This window comes from Haemaphysalis longicornis, unplaced genomic scaffold, assembly GCF_048455015.1.
Source record: "Haemaphysalis longicornis isolate Haplotype H1 unplaced genomic scaffold, Haemaphysalis longicornis Haplotype H1 scaffold_12, whole genome shotgun sequence".
Taxonomy (NCBI): Eukaryota; Metazoa; Arthropoda; class Arachnida; order Ixodida; family Ixodidae; genus Haemaphysalis; species Haemaphysalis longicornis.
In genome coordinates, this window is record NW_027526225.1 from 116707483 (window position 1) to 116730305 (window position 22823).

The window sequence follows — 22823 nt, forward strand, 5'->3', positions numbered from 1 at the left end:
TTGTATTTCTCTGAAGGACATGTCACATTGAATTGGGCCAGTGTCCCACGGAGCAACCAACTCAAGAATAGAGGTGAAGTAAACGTCAGTAAGAGGCACTTGGAAGTCCTTTACGAGGCGTGACACTGCTAAATGAAAGGGAGGTGCTATTGATGGTCGTTTTTCAAAAAGTTGAATACTAGTGTTATTCTTCATGATGGCGTTCAGAGGGTGTTCCTTCAGAGAAGTGATCTCTGCAGTATACATCACAGCGGCATAAGTGCGCTGGTACTCTAAGGACTACTGATTGGATTCAACATGAAGGGATGGAATGGGGCTCGTTCGAGATGCACCTTTGGCCAAGCGAAGCCCGAAATTGTATACTGGGTTCAACATTTTCAGGGCTGTTTTGCTTGCAGACTGGTATACAATACATCCATAGTCTATCCTTGACCTCACAAGGCTATTGAAAAGTACGTTTCCCGTGACTGATGGGATAGCCCCTTTTAAATGTTTATAGTTTTCAGGCATTTCATTTTTAGTAATTTGATATGCGGAATGAATGTGAGTTTGTGGTCAAGTAAAATACCCAGAAACTTGTGCTCATTTTTCACAGGTATGGGCTGAACCTTGTATAGCGTAATGCAGGGAAGGGGATGGACACCGCGTTGGCTGGAAAATACCACAACAGCGCTTTTATCAGCCTTAAGACATGCCGTGGACTCTGCATATCCATTGGTCGGCAACCGCTTTACACGCTTGTTTCTCCCTGTTAATGACGACGTTTTAGGTTGTTTACCAGAGTACGCATTTAGAGTTTGCGCTACTTCGGGCAAGGCTATACTGAGGCATGCGGAAAAAAAGTTCCCCCCGGCGAAAACCGATATTATCGTACTTACGCTATCGGTGTGGGCACTTGCTGCAACAAAGGGCGTCGGTTCTATAGAACAGCATTCCTCGCGCTGCACAACCTCGTCGCGACCTTTATTTTGGGCGTGTGCACGAAGGAAACGACGACGTTAAGCCGTCGATACTGCACGAAGGACCGCATAGCCAAAGGTTATTAGGCGGCGCTTAGGCCCCATGTTATTATTAGCAGCATAGGAATAGCTGGCGTGCACCTGTAACGTCAAAAAAAGGCGAGCGCGTGTCTTTTAGGCATTCCTCCGAGACTTGTTACTTTCGTACAACGCCTATAGCGAGATGCGGGTTAATGATCCACACGTATAAGCTGGCTACATATATTCCTCTTTTTTTAATCCACATCCATTTTTCCCCTTTTGCTGGGCTTTCGGTGTTATTGATCCCCCAAAAGACTCCAGCCGGTTCAAAATTTAAGCGACCGCCTGTTGCCTCCAAATCCATCGACTCATACCATTTTAACTGAAGATACATGTGCGTCCATGTGTTGAGAACAAGGTACGCGTTCTGTGGTATATTTAAAGGTTAACCAAATGTAAATTTTTGAAGAATCACACAGGCGTTCGGTAAGCGAGAAACGGTGTCCTTTACTTGGCGGGAAGGTCAGACACCTGTCATTACATTCAGCATAACCGGCGCGAGAAACAAAGTAGCCCCACTCTCCATTAGACGCGCAACCGTGTCTCACCGCATTCATAATAACGGGAATGTGGACGGCTACCGTTGTTTCCTTTCTACACACTAGGGGCACAAACTAGGGGTAAGTACTGCGGACACAAAGTATATAGCACAGAGTTTCACAACTAGGCTAGCTGTAATCGCGGGCCGTCGTCGACGCAGCTTGCGAAATCCCTCACCTAAACGGCTTGGCTAGCCACATGGCTTCTTTTTGTCTCGAAGCCGAAATCCACATGAAAGGTGCGATTTTTTTGCTTGTTTATCTTGAATGAAGCTTCCAAATAATCCGTGACAAGTATATCTTTCTGTAGTTCCAGTTTTATAATAACCAAACAAATTTGATTAATCTTCTGCACTAATATTGGTGCGTTTTTGCAGCCAGAGGCAACTTTTCATCCTGTTCATGAGCCATGCCAAGGACAAGTGGAACGTGCCAGCCCGGTACATGACGGAACGTTCCCTCTAGAATATATTAGTATGAAACTCTATGAAACGAGGGACACATAGCCTTACAGGTCAAAACCATTGCCGACTGCCCCAGTGATGTCCTATAAGGGACCTTGGGATCCTCACCTTTCGTCCGGACGATTCTGAGACCCCGTTGATCCCACCCTACATTTCTCTTTGCTTTTTGTCAATTCGGTCCGGCCCGCTTCGCACACGCGGCAGGCGTCCGCATCTTTGGCGCGGAGCACCGTGAGAAGACGACGACGTCCCCCGCTTGACCCCGCGCCACGGTTGCCCGGCTTCAGTGGTAGCCGTGCCCACGAGCCGTGCACCCGCGGTCGGGGTCAGTTTTCGGACGGGTCGCAGAACTATTACGCGCATTTCGCGGAGCGGAGGGGTGCGACAAGGTCGCCGCTCGTTATATACTCCGCTCAGGACCAGCTCGGCACTCTTCAGCGCGCAGCGCTGTCTCATTAAACGTGGTGGTTACGCGAGACCTCCGTTAGGAGACGCAGCCAGCGACGAGAAATTATGGTAGTTGGGGCGCCAGGTCGCGTCTTCTCAACCGGGCCCCGGGGGAGACTGGCGGCGACGGTGTTTAGGCTTTACGCTCGGGGGTTTTTTGAACGTGCTTTGTGTACAGGCGGCAGGTATGGGCTGAGAAGAGATAGTACTCATGCTTTTTTTAATGCGCCGTCGTTTCTTTGGTTCCCCTTTCCGTAACCCGAGATTGTTGCGGAGAAACAAAGTACGGCTATCTTCTTGTATCAAAGAACACCACGTATGCGTGGCCGCAAGCGAAATTTGCCCTCGCGTACGTTGCGACGTCGTTACGCAAGTGACCTATGCGTATACTCCTCTTCCTTATGTTCCACCTAACTATTACCTTCTCGATAATCGTCGCTTTTGCAACCACCTCTACTAACTACCCTCAGCCTAATCACCCTTCGCTGTATCCACGACCATCATCGTCATAGTGGTGGTGAGCCCACGGAAGAAGTATGCATCCGACCTCTCCACCTTGCCAGAACTCCCGCCTGTATCCACTGGTGAAGCACGCATGCGGGCAACCATGTGGGTGCGCCCTCACTGGTTACGTCGGTCTCCGCGAGATGAAGGTACTTGTCCGTGCTAAGCGCATGTGTGTTGGACGTTGCAAACTCTACCCCACCGAAGGCAAAGTAATGCCTCGTGTTCAATGTGAGTGCAATTAATAACATTTCTGTTGACACCACCGTTGAGAATCGGGTTGAAGCAGACGACGCAAGCCGGCGTTTTTTTTTTTCGGCGTGCGGGCGTAGTTGCACAAGCCGCGCCATGTCCGTGGCCGTTTCCAGTGTTGCCAAGCCAAGAAATTGACACCTATACTTTTCAGTCAATACCACCTATAAAGTGCAACTTAGCTGGGGCTGAACAATGCCCGAGCGAATCTCCTTAAGAGTTAGCCTTTGAGGAAAAGGGTTGTCCCGCGCTCTTCCTCTTTTTTTTTTTTTTTTTTACCGCAGTTCAGTTCCGCCTTTCAGTTCGAAGTTACGGGCGGGAGAGATCTAGACCGATTCTATCTGACTGCACTTCTGGCAGTTTCCTACTTCGGTAGTAGAAACGATGCTCATTCTAGAGTTGCCTCCTAATAGAGTTGCCTCCGTGACAGACTCCACTTATAGCCAAAACTAAATTTTGTATTCCCGGCTGCTATCACCATTCGCTTCCATATGAAATATCTGGCCGCACCTTGCATGACCTGTGAAACATAATAATACCCGTTCTTGTAGTGGAATCACTGCGCACGCCCAGGAGTGTTCAAACGCGCCAGAACCGCGCCTTCCCTAGGTAGGCTGATAAGCAAAAACAAACAAAAAAAAAATGAAGGGAGCTCACACTAATGCGTAAGACTTGAAGGTAGCGAAGCTGTACGCAACCTTCACGACCATCAAGACGGTTTAAGTCCACGATTGCAACCGATTCGCTTCTTCTTCGCTGCCGCAACGACCTTCACGACCATCAAGACGGTTTAAGTTCACGATTGCAACCGATTCGCTTCTTCTTCGCTGCCGCAACGACTTACTCAATCTTTGTTGCTATGACGGCGAAGAAGAAGCAAATCGAAGAGGCAGAACGAACGAACGAAACGCGCGCACCTAAACTAGACGCCCGCAGGTGCACCGTTTACCCTATCACGTGTTCTGTGTCGAGCGGGTAGCGTGATTCCTCTCCCCACAGTCCCAGCCGAGTGAATAAGCCGTTTGGCTCCAGGGTACTAATTCACTGTCGTAGCACATCAAAAAAAGACAATTTCTCCAAAATGGGTAACCATTTTGGAGAAATTGTTTTTTTTTTTTTTCTATGGACAAGTCTTCTCCCACTTCTGTTCGGCAGGCGGGTTTTAACCCGACACTGACATGACTTCTTGTGCAAACTGCAATAAAAAAGAAAAAAACTGTCGTAGCCCAGTGGGTAAGACGACTGACTAACTTCGCTAATCTACTAGCCACAGGTTCGGCAACAGATATACGGCAACAGATATACGGCAACTCCTTTTCTTTATACTGTTGTACTGAGTTTTGTGAAATGACGGAATCAAGGAATTGCTAACCAGCTTCGCTGTTGAAAAAGTATTTTTTCTTTCCTTTCAATTTGCGCACGCTGGTTTATTTTTAGCGTGCTCCGCTCGGCCTCCGGGCGCTCTGTTTGTGCCCCTCGGTGCCATTCATTTCCCTTACTCTCCGCTCAAGGTTGCAGTGGAGCTCTGTACCTCGTTTTGGTGTGGTTCATTCGTTTCCAACCTTCTGACATCCTGGCGCCAGCCCGTTCAAATAGAGGTAAAACAACAAAGGAGAAAGCGAGAGAGGAGGAACGGACGCGCTTTGAATAACGAAGGTTAGCTCTTGTCGCCCCTTCACTCTGCCGTTGAATACTCCACGTTTACACTCTCTCTCTCTCTCTCTCTCTCTCTCTCTCTCTCTCTCTCTCTCTCTCTCTCTCTCTCTCTCTCTCTCTCTCTCTCTCTCTCTCTCTCTCCTCTCTCTCTCTCTCTCTCTCTCTCTCTCTCTCTCTCTCTCTTCTTTTTTTTCTTTTTTTTTCTGCAGAGCTGAGTCCACCAAGGAATTTGAGGTAAAAACCAGGAACGGAGCGTTTTTAGTTTCGTGCACGCGCGTTGGGTAGTCACACACTCTCTTTCTGGGGACATTTGGGAAAATTTCACGGCTTTTAACTTCAGAGCAAAATAGAAACAATTTCCACACGCGTTCATTTCTTCAGATGAACAATTTCTTGGAAGGCTACGCGAGAAAGGTATAAAATAAAATTTCGTTCTGCCCTTACATGACCTAGATTTCCAAGAAACAGTTCGTTTGTTGACCAGGCGGAAACGAAAAGGCCAATTTCAACCCAGCTTCCACATAAGAATCCGGAAACCTTTTGAGGAATAATCTAAGGTTTTCAAATGGCCCCGCATGTTTGTTTTTAGGTTGTTGTTGTTTTACAACATTAAAGGCATTTGAACTTCGCAAGGCATTGGCATCTGCGTTAACTGCAGAAAAGATGGAAACAAAAGCACGAACCAATCCGCCAACAATAACGGGTCGACTCGCACAGGTCGACTAGGTAACCTTCTACTTTTTTCCTTTCATTTTTCGAGCTCGTGTGGGGTCGACCCCCGAGTTGGTCACACAAATTATTGTTGCATACAATTTCAAATGCGTAGTAACCGGTAGTCAATACTGAAAACCAAAATTCAGGGCCTTTTAAAAATAATTGCCGAGTAACTTTGGTATACCCTCCAGCAGAAGACAGATGTTCCTTTAGCATGGAGAATGCGCTGCTACCTCCTGCAAACATGACGTTGCATACACGATACTTACCTTACATAAACGCACACGTATTAAACACCAAATCATATACACTGTAAACGAAAGTTGCGAGGAGGAAAACGCTTTAGGTTCTAAAGCATAAAAGGGTCGAGAAGTGTACTGGAAGAGCCCGTGCACGCGCTAAAGCTGCAAACGTACCACGGAGTGAGGTATATATATATATATATATATATATATATATATATATATATATATATATATATATATATATATATAAATTATATCGCTGTGTGTTCGTCTGTTCGTCTTGTCTTGAATCTAACCTCGAGAGTTTAAAGTTGCTGCATGAACAAGCCATTTAGAAAGATGTTCTTCAATGGCGTTTCTTAGTCCCCCACCCCCACCCCACCCCAGCCTCGCTGTGTTCGCGGCACGGTAGAAGGCATCTCAAGCGTCGAACACGCGCTCGGACGGCACGCGCATGCAGCAGCTTAAAAGCGTAGCAGGCAACTGTGCCACCGACGACGAGCCTCGCGCGAAGCGAAAAATGCACACAAGACGCACCGCGGCTCCGGGGAAGGCAAGGCAAGCTCCAATTGTTGCCGCGGCGCGGTCAACAGAGACGACGAGTAGCGATCCCAACAGGAAGCGTTCGAGAAAAGCACGAGGCGAGCGCGTACACGGCCTCGGCTGTATACTTCACGCTCGGAAACGGTATAGCGGCCCGACGGCAACCCCTCACAAAGGCTCGCAAACGGAGGGCAATGCCGACACCGCTCCTTGTGATAACACTCGTGGCGAAGCATATGCGAGCCGTTCGCAGCCATAGCGGGAAGGGTGCACTTATATTAGCCTTTTTTATTGACTTGAAAGAGTGGCCGTCATCGAATTGTGGGGTGTTAAACGGGCCTATGCGTCTCTGTAAATCTGGAGCACGGGAACACAGCGGTTCGAGTGAGGCCCGACCTAATGCAATGTTGCGCCGTAGCGGGAGGTGTAATGCGCGTACAGATAACGAGGAGGCCCGCTGATATCACCCTTATACTTACTTCTCCTCGTCTGCTCATCACTGCCTACAATACGCAGGCAGTAAACCACACGAGCTGAGTTTGCATCGTGGTGGAGAAATCCTAGCTTGCACCAGCTGAGATATCAGACGACGTAATCAGTACGGCGTGTACTCAATCACGGTAGGGCCATACACAGGTATATGTCCCCTCGATTGCTTTAGATATCTGAGAGCTCTGTAAAGAGCTAACGCCGCGCTGTAAAATGCCAGGCTAAGGTAAAAACAGCGAACTGGTATCGGCCGCTCGGTACGGAAGCGTTACTTTTCCAGCTCAACAGTAAGCAGTCATTTGGTTAACCTCAGGCTTTTCGAAAACAAGCGCAGCTTAAGTGCAAACGCCGGTGCCTTAGTTCGGTACAGATAAGCAACTCAATCGTAAACGCGCGGTATTGGCCTATGGGAAACCCAGAGTGAAATAATTGTTAGCGTTAAACTTATCCGTATCGCCTGAAGCTATCCCGTTAGTTAGTCTAGGTGAGATAATCGAATAGCTTTTGTTGGCACTGCTTCAGACACTGTGTCATATCACACATCCCGCTACGCTTATTAGTATGTGCTGCGTTTAATTGTCTCCGGTTACCCCGCAATTACCTTCGCCTATTAAGGCGTGCACGTCAAATATGGCGCCGAACCAGACGACGCCTATTAGGCTGTCGCCGTCTCACACCGCAACAGGCAAGAACGAGTATCACAAGGACACGGAGCTGCGTATAAGCACAGGGGCAATCAAAAGTAAACAGAGCGCGAACTTGAGAATTAAAAAAAAAAATTATCCACTATGTGCCTAGCCAGCAGCCTTTAATAACTTTAACTGAGATCCGCCCGCACACAAGAAATTTGTTCTGGCAGCCGCACAGCTGAGGAATTATGCTAAATTCTCGGTCCCGTGATCCATTTACTTTTGGCTGAACATGTACATCGTCCTTACCCGTTACGCGCTGTTGCTGTTTTAACGAGTCGAAATCGAAATTTCTTTCTTCAGAATGCCCAAATAATCTGAAACGTAACTCTCGACACCGTATTTGCGCCGTCGCCGACCAGACCAAGGCCTTCTTGTCAGTGTGGTGGTAGTGATTGGCTGTTTCAAAGCTTTATCAGTGACGTCACTAGACGGAGACCAATCGCATGCGAGGATCTGGTCGGTCGTGCATTCGAACCCCGACGAGGACTTTTCCGTTTGTGTAGCGGTAGCTTAGCAGAGTCACCGCAGCTCACGCGTCTGAAGGGCCACATACAACGAATGACCCAGTTCTCTGGCGTACTATTCTCCTTTGCTCGGAAGTATTTCCCGGTTCCTTGGCTTCGCGGCTTCGAACTGCTGCGTGCGCGCAGTGCAGCTGCCGTCTGTTTTATTTTTTTTTTTTCGTCGGAAAATAAGCGAACAAAAAGTGAATACGCCGGCCCATACATTGGACGGTTGAGACACGGAGCCATACATTCCGTACCGATCCAGGCCGCCGGGCGTAACAATACCTTTTCTTCTGCGGAATGTCTTGAGCTGCTTGCCTGCCCCGGTTTGTTTGTCAGCGGAAGCCGTGTAGTAGTAGACCGATACGCGGTTCGAAAACGGACGCCGAGGGAACGACCTTTCCTGCTGGCTCGCTCCACATTTGCGCAAGTGTTCGCGCGGACGGTATACACAGACGCTGACACCGAGGTCATTCGCTCGATATCCGCACCTGACGGCTGAGACGGGAATCGTTTGTTCGGGCTGAGTTGCAATTTTTTCCGCAACTCGAGCCTTTGCGGTTAAGAGAGAGTTCGGCCGGGTTCAGACTGTTGCCGCAACAGTAGCAATAACTTTAAAGAATGACGTCATTTCACGTCTCAGCCAACCTAACTGCTTGAAACGCCGTTTTTTTTTTTTTTTTACGTCCATATATCACGATATGGCTTTTGCGTCGGTAGTCCGAACATAGCCTTCGACGTTGCTTAACGGCTGCCGGATGGCTGGGCCTTGCTTTATCAATGCAAAGTCAGGGAGGGCAGGCCTTTTTATCTTCAATTACGCGAAGACGTACGAAAAGGCGTTGCGCCGTTCCAAATCCGGCCGAAGCTTGCAATGAGCCAACGGTCTAAAGATAACGGCGTGAAGATAACATTTTTTATATGGCGAAGTGCCCAGTCAGAGGAAAACAGCTTGTGTTGTGTATTCAACTAAAGTTTATTTTGCGAGCATTCATCATTTTTAGATCACACGTTATACGCACAAAACAGGAAACATACAACGACAAAGAAACACTCTCGAGAGCACCTAGCAAATACTACCAAGGCTTAAAACTGTGTCTTAAACGGGACTTTAAGAAATTCCCAAAACTGCCTTAAACGATACTATTAAAGGCAGGCGAATGGACGAGCTTGGGTTGATGTGCTTTTTTTCATCATCCTGTTTACCATGCCGATTTTCCCATCTAGAGTGGTACCCAACCGATTGAATGAAATTGGTAAGGCGAAAGCTTCCATAGAGGGACCCATAGTGTTCTCCCAAAAAACTAATTTCCTCATAGACCGGTTGGTTCAAGGAAAAGCGCTGATAAGATCTCCAGATACGCGGCGCGTGCGTGAAACCGGGCGCCCATTGTGTCAAAACGGTGACTTGAAAATCGCGAGAAAAGGGAACGGTTCTAGATAAGACAATGCAAGCATCGATCCCGAAGTAGTAGTCTATCTCCTCCACCACGTATCGGTATACATTTAGATCGTTTGTAGGTGTGTGTACGCAGTCTGCGAAAAATCGTCGCGTGGGTTGTTTGATTTGATTGATTGTAGGGTTTAACGCGCCGACGCAACGCAGGCGATGAGGCGCGCCGTAGTGGAGGGCTCCGGATTAATTTTGACCACCTGGGGATCTTTAACGTGCGCCGAAATCTCGTACACACGGGCGTTTTTGCTTTTCGCCTCCATCAGAAAAGCGGCCGCCGCGGCCGGGAATCGAACCCGCGACCTCGTGCTCAGCAGCGCAACACCATAGCCACTGAGCCACCGCGGCGGGTCGCGTGGGTTGTTTCGTCGTTTGCGATCTGGGTTTTTGGAGGTTTCAGGATCGATTGGACGCACTTTTAGCGAAAGTGTTGACGCAGTTTTGGCGCAGTTTTGACGTCAGAAAGCTTCCGCGCTTCTCTCAGCTTTGTTTAGAAAGGGATGGTCAAGTTTTTTTTTTTTTTTTAATTTTAGTGCCTCCCCGTCATTGCCTCTGAGCTTTGTACGCAGCTACCAAAGAGTTGTTGGACAACGGGGGGGAATCCGGGCGGGTTATTTAAGGGCGCGGCGACCTGCTGCTAGGACACGCACAGGCTAGCCCGAAGGCAGTCCTTGAGACGAGGGAGGACAGGCGACGTATCCGACCTCGATCACACGCGCCCGTTTCTATCAGAGAGCGTCTGCGCGAAAAGAAACTGCGCGCACATCAGACAACGAACCACACAGTGTCGATGCACGCCGTGTCTTCTACCCACACCGAAGCTCTCTTTTTTTGCAGAGCTCCGTCAAGAGATAGCGACGTATCGCTTCGGGATCGCTGCTTTACGGTCCCTTTCGTTCCGAAAGTCTACAATTCAAACCGAGCCTTTGAGCCCCCATCGCGCCCGTGTCCTTACGCGTTCGCGATGCGACCTTGCGATTTTTTCTACGGTCATTTATTGGATGCACGGTTAACGCGCTTATCGTTTCCAGCATTATGACGTGGCTCTTTTCAATGCCGCGGCCCCGATGGACTCGCCGTTCGCTGTGTGGCGTCTCCCGTATCTCAACTCTAGCAGGCCTATGGGAGTTCGAGACGTAAACGGTATCCAAGAGCTCCCAGAAAGCGATTTCATTTCGTCTTTTTTTTTTTTCCAAAAAATCGCCGAAATTTTTTGCCAACCTTTGTATTGCTTCCAGCGTGGCAAAGCCATGTTTTTCAAAAGGATACCCAGGATTGGGAATTTTTGTATCTTGCACCCACGTCAGCGTTTAAGTGTTAGAAGGCATGAGTGCAGTAAATATGCCTGAGAGATACACTGACTATTTAAACTCAGGTCCAAGTATAACAAGGGAAGGGGAAAGTCACATGTTCACGAAGCTCACGAATCACGAAGCAGCATTATATCCCGTATAGAGCACCAGATAACGCAACTCCTGGTGTGACAGGACGCATTTAGTGTATACTGTGTCCATTTTGTCAAGAGGAGGGTGAAAAAAGCTTTGGAGACGTTTTTTAGATGCGACGCTGAGAGGAGCATCTCTTGCCGGCGGCCCTGTCCTTCCTGCGTCGTCGTTGTCCGCGTCCGCACAGCTGCGTCTCTCCTCCGCTTACCCCCTCTCCTCTCTCCGATTGCGAACACTCTCGCCCAACATCTGCTGGCGCGTGGCGCAGCGCACTCTCACTCCGCCGGTGGGCGGCGCTGCGCGCTGTGGTGCGCATGTGCAGTACTCTCTCTCCGCGGTCTCCTCTCCTTCGGGTGAGCGGCGCATATAAGCGGAGTGCCGCGCTCCGGCCGGCCTCTCAGTCAACGGTCGCCCGCGCTTGCGCTTGCGCCGCATCCCCTCGCGTGGAACCCAACGATGTGACTGAAACGCGTTTCACGCAATTCGACTAATCGACCCAACGGAACCCCCTTCAGCGTCGCATCACACCAGGGTTCTCGCGAGGGGAGGTGGGCGTAATTTTTGTTTGTTTATTTGTTTTTTTTTCTGGCCGGTGAAGGAGCACATAGTGGCCCTTTTGAGTGCGAAATAGTCGAGTGCATTTTTTATTGGCGACACTAGCACGTGGCACGCAAGGAGCAATAAATCCCCCCTCCCCCCATTTTTTTTTCGGGGATCATAGTTTTTAATGATGAATCGATGATCGGTTCCTACCTTGGCCTACTGACAACGAAGGCTGCGGACGCACATGCGAGCTTTCTTGAGAAAGGCTCACTTTGTGTTAAGCTAGATACCGGTGCTTTCCCTAGAGTGGACTAGATTGTCGTACGGTGCACTGAGATTTCTCACCTCACAGTGAAAACTTCCCCTCTATTTCTTGATGCCGATTGCAAACATCGCCCCTAATATTTCCTCTGAGTCCGCTTACTTATCTACGCCTTCTTCGCTAGTGAAACTCTCTCAAGAGAATCAGAGGAGTACTTTTCTATTTTTTACGCTTCTGAATCATTTACTCACTAAGATAAACTTCACAGCTACCCGAAGTTTCGAGTTAGTGAAGAGTCCTACATGTGGTTGCTCATGATGAAAAAAAAAAACAGCGCCAATACGACGAACTAAAAAAAGAAGGGAGACAGGACACGCGTATCCTGTCTCCCTCCTTTTTTAAGTGCAATGCACTTCTTAAGCGACCCTGAACCTGCGTCCACCGGCGATGTCCGCGCACGTGGAGATGGGCGCGCGCAGCCTGGCCGCTGACATGGCACATACCCACGTGGGGGATTGGCCAGGAATCTCCTCGTCTTCCTTGGCAACGGGGGGAGATGGGCGCGCGCTGCCTGGCCGCTGACATGGCACATACCCACGTGGGGGATTGGCCAAGAATCGGGCGTGAGAAAGGCTAATGCACCTGCTTAAAGGAGTACTGACACGAAATTTCAAAGCTGAGATCGGCTCTAGCAATCAAGTACAACGACAACACAAATAGGTGTCTGTGAATAAATGCATCTTTCTTTCTTTGTAGCTGTGTGTGTGTGTGTGTGATCTCTCTTTCGCGAACATTACCGAACCGCGCAAATTCAACTCGTGCATTCGCACTTTCACATTCTTCCCCTCGGGGAAATGCGGGAAATTTTTTAGTTCGCCGTCTTCGCGCTGTTTTTTCCATCATGAACAACTACCAACTAGCCCAATTGACAATCCTTCTGCGGTTACATGTGGTTCTACCCGTAAACTGAAACATCTGCTTGAAAGCGCAGCGATGGCCCTGTCGACTATTCCGGTAGCTCCGGTCTAGGGCTTTCTTGTAGAAATAAATTGACTTTCTTCTTGTTCTTCCGGAATATATAGCCCTGCTGCCTGCGCTTCGCAACACATCCTTTCCTCTTTCACTATGTGCATCTGCTCGTTCACGCTGAATCCTTCCGTATCAATCGGTTTCATCTCTGCGGTGGTATAGCGGCAGCACAGGGCACAAATAATGCGGCCCACCGGCCCACGCGTCCGTACGACTTCCGGGTGAGCCCCCGATGGAAAAACAGTGCTCGCGCATCCCCGGCCGGAGGAAAGCCTGCGCTTTCGGATGCAATCGCCTATAGACCCCGCACGCGTCTGTTTGCTCCCCCGTCGCCTTCTACGCACGTATACCGGACGCTTGTCGACCTCGACGCCCACCGCGCGGAACGCAGTGCTCCGATGATAGATTTCTGGCCCAGTCAGCGATCCGGGGTATACACAACCACCCACAGAGGCTGCAGCTAGCCCACAGCGAACGATTAATAACAGTCCAGATCGAACGGTGCTGCATGCAATCAATTTCATCCGGAGCAGAACGGAATGACACACCGACTCTTGGTTTTCTTCGCTAGATATGTACATACTGCGCCGGATACGTTCCTTGAAGAGACACGTGCGCTATGCATCGTGGTGACGTCATAACTTCCACCCCCGCCATTACCATCATCATCATCATCCGTTTGAAGATGTCTGAAATACCCCTACAATAAATATCTTCTATGTTAGACGCTGTGCGTGCATGACGTCATTCATATTTTGTTTAGTCGAAAGTGTCGATGAAATTTGAACGAAGAGAGGTATACAGAGATCTGCATCCAAGCCATTCTGTACCATGCAGTCCCGCCTTGACGTACCATGCAACGTGCACGCTAACTCAATGCACCAGTTTTTCGTTTAGGCTTCAGCGTTTTGCCTGCTTACCCAAATATTATATCATTATCTTTGATTTTCAAATTTTCAAATCGTTCATTCGGAACATTATCGTTTATTTTCAAATTTGCAGTTTGCATTCTGATTCGTTTGCTGCAATGAAACGGCCAAAAATACTTTAAAGTGTGCCTAATGGAAACAGGCGATGCTAACTAGGCCATTGCGCTAAGCTTGCTATGCCAGATGGGGAGAAAAAGTATTCATAGTTCGTTCATCCTGAGTAAGTTAAACATCGGCATGGGCATTAAGCATCTGGAAACATGCGAGGGAAAAACAATCACCCACAAAGTAACAATCAAACCAAGTGCCGCATAAACACCGCGGTATTCCAAATTTCTGATTCCAAACATGAATTCGACCGTGGTTGCGGTGCTGTACATATCGTTTCGCCGGGAAGGCGGATGCGACTCACGCGAGAGGAGCAGCGTTTCGCAGTGAGACGCTGTATTGACTAACTACAGTTTGATCATTTGTTTTACTTCTTAGAATGACAACTTATGCAGTAACATGGTAGTACAGTAAACTTATTACTCTGTCCGCGGTATCAGAGAGCCGTAGCAGCGCCTCGTCAACACTGCGGGAAAATACGCCCGCATCGATCGCACACTTGGTCGGCTCGGCTAACAGGAACGCGATACTTAATTTGCACGCGCGGAGTGCAGCGCGACTACAGCGCCGCTCCGACAGCTGCGCTCCACTTACCCAAGCCTCATTACAAGGCCGGTCATTTAGTTCGGTACGCTTGCGTCGGCAGTGTCACCGCAGCGTTGATTGCAGACAAACCAGAAATAATCGTCGATGAACCCGCTTTGGTGAGCTAAGCGAGTTATCACGAGTGCATCTGTACATTCCAGAGGCGGTGCTCGTCGAACCTGCGTGTTGCTCGAACACAGGACACAGTGCTGCGCACGCAAGAATGCGCCCGAAGCGTCTGTTATTTGGTGTCGTCGATGCCCCAAAGCTATCGGAGTTGACAATCTCACACCGTACTTGCGGGGCGTCTGGAGTGACCTATTTTCGGACTGCGCCGTTACACGACATCTTGTGAACAAAAGCAATTTACGCTCCTTCCTTTTAAGGAATGACGTGGAATGCAGAATGTGGATTTGCGGTGGCATGCTGGAGGTAGCACTACCATTTTGCGATCAAAAAATTACCATTTCTTTCCTAAAGAAAGTTGAGAGAAGTTCAAAGCTAAAAAACCCCTCCAATTGAGTCCTACCTCCGCTAAAAGTGCGTCCAATTGATCGTCAAACCTTAAATGCACGCGCCGTGCGTCCAGAGATCTTATCAGCGCTTTTCGGTCGACCCACGGGTCTGTGGGGAAATGCATTAGTTTTTTTGGCAGAACACCATCGGTTCCCCTCAGAAAGCTTTCGGTTTAATAAGGCGCTTAACGTTTAGCAAGTTTAACTATGCAAGCAGTCACGACAAAACAACTGCAGAAATTACCAAGTGAGAATTATCGAACAGTGATTAAGGATTATTTTCAGCCTCTCAGCCCCCGCTATGCACCCTGGCGTATCTATTGTGTTTGTAAACTACTCTAAAACAAAGTGTACTGAGATGTTAGAATCACAAATCAGTCATAATAACAAATGTCCTGATAACAAATGTCATAACAACAAATGTCAGTACTCGAAACAAATGTCCTAGTTACCCTATATGGTGGTCCAAGTCATATCATAGCCTAGTCGCAAGCCATAGAACACAGCCATGGTCGTACAGCATAGCCATTTGAACATACCCGTAAATCATAGCGCAGTTTAAATAAAACTTGCTGGTGGGCTAGTTGGTTCATAGTATTTGTAATAGACGTTAGCGCAGTTCTGCGGAAATTTGTGTTGCGAGTAGCACATTTGTAATCGCAACTCTGAACTCATAACATCATGTATGCCTAAGGAGCATATCGTGCCAAGGTAATACACGAGTCATTGGAGAATAGTCATAAGTGATTGCCCAGTCATAATAACAACACTGTGCCCAACAGACAAATGTCAAAGATTGGTGTGTGCCTGTGGAGCTCATCATGTTTCACTTCAGAGGCCGACAGGCAGATTTTGGGATGGAAGTTGAATGAAAATGTTTACCCCCTAAGAAGCGTCCGATTGACGTTCGCTGCCGCCATGATGGAACAACATTTCACCGTATCGAGCACACTGGTGCCTCACGCTCCCTCCAGGCGCGCACCATTTTTAGCACGAAAGCGTTTTACTCCCGGATACACCAACATTTCGCTGATGTCATATCCGTTACGGAAATGAAGCCAGTACAACGAAGCAAGCGGCCTGTAAAGGGTGCACCTCTGCACTCAGAGTCTTCTTGCGGGGAAGCAACCTTTAGCACTAAAGAGTACATTATACTTAGGGTTGTTCGTTTTCTCGGGTTTTATATTTGAACACGAAGGGGTTTTATGCCGGAATACACCAAGGTTTCACTGACGTCATATCCGTTGCGGAGATGACGCCAGTACACCTTTGCCGAAGTGACCCGCCAGCAGGACGTCGCTTGCCAAGCACACCCACAAAACAGCCGCCGACCCGCAAATCATGCTCAGCTGCAGATTTCGCTGCGCATTTCACTTTCGTGTTTTAACGATTCCTATGACAGAAGAATCAACCACAGCCTTTTGTTCTTCTCTTATTTCGAAAAGGAGTTGAAAGCTCCGTCTAAGCGGCCTCTCTTCCGATTGTTAACATTCCGCGCGTGTGCTTACGTTCACAACAACAGGAAGGGGGTGGGTGCGCGCAGAGCGCGTCGCGTTAGCCACGCTTTCCGAAACTCGTCCCCGCAGCGCGAGGCTCAGTTTTCACGCCGCAGTCTCCTTCACGGTCCATCTAATCCGACCGTCACGCCTTCGCCGGCCCCGCTATTACGTCGGCCCCATGCGAAATCGCGAGTCGGAAGCGATCCGGACGTTTCGGCCAAGGCGACGACGCACTCGCGGCCACCACCGCACACGAGGCGCCGTTGCCTCCTTCCTCGGTCAAACACGGCATTCCGGTCTGGACGAACCGAGCGTATACACCGAGACTCCTCGCGTTCAACGAGCACTTATTCTTTTTTCTCAATTCACTTTCCTCGTTTACTTTTATTTTTCCTCTTTTTCCGACCCTTCCGACGACATGCGGAAGGAGCTAGTGGTTCGGCGGGAAATTCGAGCGGTACCGAATTACCACCCGCTGCGTTTTTTTTACGCTTGTTTATTCGCATTGTTGTTCGGGGTCGTCCGTTTATTATTTTTTGTTCATACGCGTTCCATTCGATGTTTGTTTTATTCCGATTCGGAATTCCTTTCCTTCGAGATTTGTGCGCGACGAATAAGCGTTCGTTCCCGCCTGACCGGACACGGCGATGCGAAGAAAAAAAAAGGTGGAAAGGGTACGGAACGGAAAACAAGAATCGCCGCTACAGGAACGCAAGTTTTTGATCTCAACCGCGATAAGTTTGGAAGGGAGAGCGGAAGTTCGAAGCTGACAAGAGTAAAAAATAAGCACATGCATAAAATAAGAAAACGTCGATAGGGAAGCTCGGAGAGACTGCAAGCGGTTGGGAGTAGCCCCATAAAGACAGTATCAACAGTTGCGACGCCCGTCCGGAACAGGGAGCAGCTTCATAGAAAGACGGAGAGCGCTACACGACGACGCGAACAGGTTCAGGTTGACACGAAGCGTTAGTTTCGCTGTTAGGGTCGCGGGGGTTGATAAAGGATTGCCATAAGACAGGACAGTGTGTTTTTTCGTTTCTTCAGTGCGCCACAATTATAGCTGTTTGCCGCATTCATTCCTAGTGAGTTCTCAAAATTTAATTCGGACAGCGCCAATTCAGCTTTTCGGACGGGAAATGATAATAGGCTGCTGAAAATAACCACCGTACTTCAGTTATGTAGGGAAGTTTGTATGACTTAAAAAAAACTTAACATTCTTCCACCGAGTATGGCTAGCTTCGATAATCTCGTACGAATTTGTACGAACGTGTGTACGAGATTTCGGCGCACGTTAAGGATCCCCAGACGGTCAAAATTAATCCGGAGCCCTCCACTACGGCGCACCTCATCGCCTGCGTTGCGTCGGCGCGTTAAACCCTACAATCAATGAATCAATAAATCAGCTTCGATAATTGTTTTCGTGTGTCTCTGGAATTACAGTCGTAACCCATTGTATGGAATTCTGATATTTTTAATTTTATCTGAACGGTGGGTAGATAATTAGAGTTCTAAGATCATGCTGGAAAAGCGCAGCACACTATTCGGCTATGGTGGGAGGAATACCTGCTGCCGGGACGAGTAAAGTCAAACTGTTAAAGGCGTTGACATTTGTGAACTATGACCCACCCTGGAAGAATGGCTTTCTCTTCTTTCCCGCGTAGTACAAAAATGTCTCTTCGCATATCCTGCTTATCTTACTCCTTCTTTCATGCAGTTGATACGACAGCAGATAAAGCTACGACAGCAGGGACTAGCCACTATCCGTGTTCGCGGTTTAGTGTTTGTTTGCTTGAGCATTTAAGGGGCATGAAAGAACCACGCTCTGCTTCGCAAACTGTGTCAGCGTTACAACCCTTCTAGGCGCTGCGGTGAAGCTTACTTGCAAGCTTTGACGCCATCGCACGACCATTTTGACCAGCAGGCAAGCTACTTAGTTTTGCGCGACACCTACACACAAGAATTTGATGAATAGGCACAAGGGGGTTTGAAACATGACGGCTGACCATACTCGAGGTAGCACAAAAAGAACATTTTAGGGAACAGGAACAAAGGAACTAGGGGGGAACAATTCGGGACAAGAACAGCTTTCCCAAACCACACTCGTCCTTTTTTGGGGAGAAACAAATACCCTTTTTTTCCGCAACGATTTATTCGAAAGCTATAAACCTTCATTGAACTTCTGGAAAGGTACTTAAACCGGAATTAAAGTACAAAACTCAGTCGACTGAGCATGAAAACTTTGATTCCGAAATAACCTACTCATTCTCGAAGGAAGGAACTTGACATGACAGGCTGTGCGCATCTAGTTCAAGCTGTAATGTTATTTTTGTTTTGCGCTTTCCTTCCATGTGTAACCTCTTAGGGATGTAGCCAGACAGGCTGTCACTCAATTTTCCAGCGTAATTAGAGTTTTTTAAAGGTTAACAGGCGTATGATGTTTAGGAGCTGATGACGCCCGGCTTAAAAAAAGCATAAATGTCGATACAAAGGATGGTACAAGCGTGGCTTATCTTGTGACCGAAATACGACATCTGCCGCTCGACCCGGAGCTTTCTTGTTTGACATGAGGTTGGATGTTGGCCGGTAAAGTTCCCATACGCGTAAACGTAAACTAGGTCATGCGCCCCCCTTATTCTCCCCATAAGATATAAATGCGCGGCGCACTCGTTAAATCGCCAAGCTTCCAAATCCTCCGCGTTGTTTTTCACGTAGGCATGAGCACAAAATACAAGTTCGGTTCATTAAAAGACTGCCTTGTCCCAATAACAAACGTGCGTTAAAAACACACTGAGTACGCGAGTAATTTGGGCATGCTAATTACAGTAGTAATTAGGTCAGAAGTAACATACTTTCCAGCTAAATGCCATCTTTTCTAGCCAATTCTAAGGCTAGTATGTGCCGATGATTATGATTGCTAGTGGTATCCCCTTTGTAGCGGGGTGATGACGTATCATCCTACCAAAAAATAATATACCTATGTTTATATAGGTATATAAATCTATATACCTAATACGGCTTGATGATAGCAGCGCCATCACGCCCTGCTCCTTGAAATCTGCGATCGTACGACGCTGCACCAGCAGATGGCACGCGGGCAGTGCGAACGCGGGTATGTGCCATTCTGGCGTTAGGCCTAACGTTACTCAGTGCTTTACCGTCGTCAACCGGTACACGAAGCTTGACGTACAGTAGGTAAGTTGCGTGTCACGCCGCAAGGCTCAGCGTTACGCTACGTTGCGTTAAGCCTGGCTACAGGAAACGGATATCAGTTGTAGTAACAAAAAGAAAAAAAAAAAGGATGCGAAAAAAGGATGCGGAACATGATGCTGACGGTAATAAAAGGAAACTTTAAACAATTCACATTGAATACATGAAAGCAAGTGCTTAGGTACCTCCGTAACTAGTATTCTTTCTTTTCAACATCTTCAGCCAACTTCCCCTTCGCTGAACCTCTAAAAAAATACGAGTCAGCCTACCAGATTTGTGCCAGCAACTCACGGTCCAGTCATCACTTCATCACGCACCGTTGACGACTGCCTACTGCAGCACAAGTGGCTAGGGAACGCATTCAGCAAACACCGGGTAGCTTCATCTGTAAACAGGATCGTTTTGGCATGTGTGCGTACACGGGGCAACTCAGTGCTTTTAGATTGGCCTATAATTGTCGTATACATGTATCGCGCAGGTAGGTCAGGGTTTAATGTAACGGCGCATGTGATGCGCATAGTACGAATTTGATTTCGCGGCCAGCACCAGTATGGGGACTCTTTTGCTGTCTTGGTTTTTACTCGTCGTGCGCTTCCGTCAGCTATCACTCAATTTCATCGACCGGTACGTATGTTCGCATTTAGGAGTTTTGAAATTTCAGCATTTCAGCGTGCGCGATCAACAGTGCTTGCGGGCTTCTTGGTGCAGCACTACGGAGGAAGGCGCCTGAATCTGTGTTTCAAAAAAATATATATATTCAGTAAAAAAAAAAATACGGACGCTGAAAGCACAACACCAGAATTTCTGCAATCGCCCACTGTTTAGGTAAACAAGAGCAAGTACCACGCAACACACTGTTGAGAGAGGGTTTTCGGCAATAACACGCGAAGCGGAAACGCTGTACGTTAATCCCGTGGCATCATCTTTGTATTTCCCCTCTCCGCCATATTTTTTTAAAAGGGGAGGAGGGAGGGGGGAGTTAGGTATGGGGCGTTAACGACGGCCGAAAGATTCAAATTCACTCGTGCGCAGGGATTTATACACACCCCCCAACACCCCCCCCCCCCCCCCCCCCCCCCCAAAAAGATTCCACAACCACAAGCACCCTGCCTACGGATTTATACAACACCCCCCCCCAAACATCCCACCGACACCCCCCCCAAAATCGAAATTCTGCATAAACCCCTGCTCGTGCGCCCTCCGGGAGCGAAATATCTGTGAATTCGAAACGTTGCCTCTGTCAGTCCGCGCAGCATCAACCTCTGCTCCAAACTAGCAGCAATTTAAAACTTTACAGTGAGCGTGCATTTTCTATCCCTTTGAAACAGACCCCGGTTCGCGAGCAAGTGACATCTTCCACCGCCATGTGTGTTTTTTTTTTGTACGAATGTTCGAAACCCAGAAGCATCACTCACCACTCGCAGCCGATGCGTCGTCGACAAGCGCAACTTGAAAATCCCGTCCTGAGCGTGCGAAAACACAGCGGTTCTTGGAACACGGGTCACGCACAGAGTATACGACTTCGGTGTAGGTATACGGGAAGCTGCTGCCACTCGCTGGGGTCTCGACGGAGCCAGAAAGCGAAGACGAGGAGGAGGAGAGGACTCTGGGAGTGGACGTGGGCGCAGTGAACGGCGAAGACCTGTCTAGCGAAGAGTAAACGGCGGCCGGCCTGCGAGCCAAACCTGCTGGCGCGGTTATCTCGCTACTCGTGCCGCGGCGGCGGACGTCGAACTGTGCGCCGCGGACACCTGTTGCTGAGCGTAGTTCCGAACGCGGCCACCAGTTGTCGCGAGCGGCGTTAGCGATGCGCGGACGAAGTGTACCCTTTCCTCCATGGGAAGCGTGAAAGGGGACCGCTGGCGGCGCCTTTGAGAAGTTGGCGGCGCCTTTGAGTGTGCTGGAGGCACCGAGAGGTGGCGCTCTTTATTCGAAAGCCTCAGAGTTCCTGCACATGGTGCATCTAGCCACAGGGAAGCTTTTCGACGAACTATAGAAAGCCTCAGCGTTAAAAAAGCCGCCACGAACATGTGGATGAGGGCTCAGTTCGCTTCATGTCTGATGAAGTATCTTCTTTGTATTGCTCTGCGCACTCTCACCCCCTCTCCCACCCTCCATCTCTTCCCCACCCCCTATCTATCTATCTATCTATCTATCTATCTATCTATCTATCTATCTATCTATCTATCTGTCTGTCTGTCTGTCTGTCTGTCTGTCTGTCCGTCCGTCCGTCCGTCCGTCCGTCCGTCCGTCCGTCCGTCCGTCTATCTATCTATCTATCTATCTATCTATCTATCTATCTATCTATCTATCTATCTATCTATCTATCTATCTATCTATCTATCTATCTATCTATCTATCTATCATCGACACTTATCGTCCTCCTTCGTCGATTAGGCTGTCACTTTGAACACCGGTCACTATCTTTCCTGTCAACTATCTTCCTCACTAGACACCGTTCCGACAGAGCAAATTTCTCGTTTCACGCAAATTTTTATTCGTGTAAAGTGCAAATTTATTCTCGTAACCAAATGTTTACGGCCCCTTCGCACGATAGCTGAGCAGTGTCCTTGCACCGTTATGTGCAAGTACCCCCGACAGCGGCGCACGGTTGGCTTTTCTGCAAAGCGCAGGTGCCGAATGGAGAAGCTCTGCGCACGTTAAAGCGGGGAACGAAACCAGATTCGTGGCCAGAAATTTTGCTTCATGCCCTCGGATAATGACAATAGTAAAACCGCATCGCACAGTCACAAAAAAAAAAGTTGCCGCTGAGTTTTCTTTTGTTGCCTTCCGCTTTGTTTACTTTTGTGTTTTGCTGCCTGTTTCTGGAAGTGACCAGTTGAAGTGATGTGCGCGTTTCCGTCTGTTTCTTTGTGTGCCACGCAGGCTATGCAATTTGATAGGAGGAGTGTATCACACTTTCTTCCTTGGAATAGAGTGTTCATCTTTGGTCGCCAACGTTCTATATCTCAACCAATGGTTCTCGAATGATTAACGCCGAAATATAAATGATCACGAGGCTAATACCACGGAATTCGATTTACCAACACTCGCCTGCGCGCGTCACTTTGTTGGCGCTTGCAGGCTTCACTGCTTGTGAGTCCTTTTAGTTCCTAGCGGAGCAAAAGTTCATTCCCATAAACTTTTGCTCCTTGAG

The 22823-nt window shown here is 48.5% G+C and overlaps 1 protein-coding gene across 3 annotated transcripts in view; it reads right to left on the reverse strand.

Moving 5' to 3' along the window:
• LOC144163351 (uncharacterized) overlaps positions 1 to 22823 on the reverse strand; it is a 307376-nt gene that overhangs the window by 106566 nt on the left and 177987 nt on the right. The window contains exon 1 of one of the 3 annotated variants that reach the window (XM_077694303.1): positions 21082 to 21453. The exons of the other annotated variants lie outside the window; for them this stretch is intronic. The gene's annotated coding sequence lies outside the window, so the exon portion shown is untranslated. Of the gene's footprint in view, positions 1 to 21081; positions 21454 to 22823 lie in introns of those variants that run through there. 3 annotated transcript variants of the gene reach the window in all.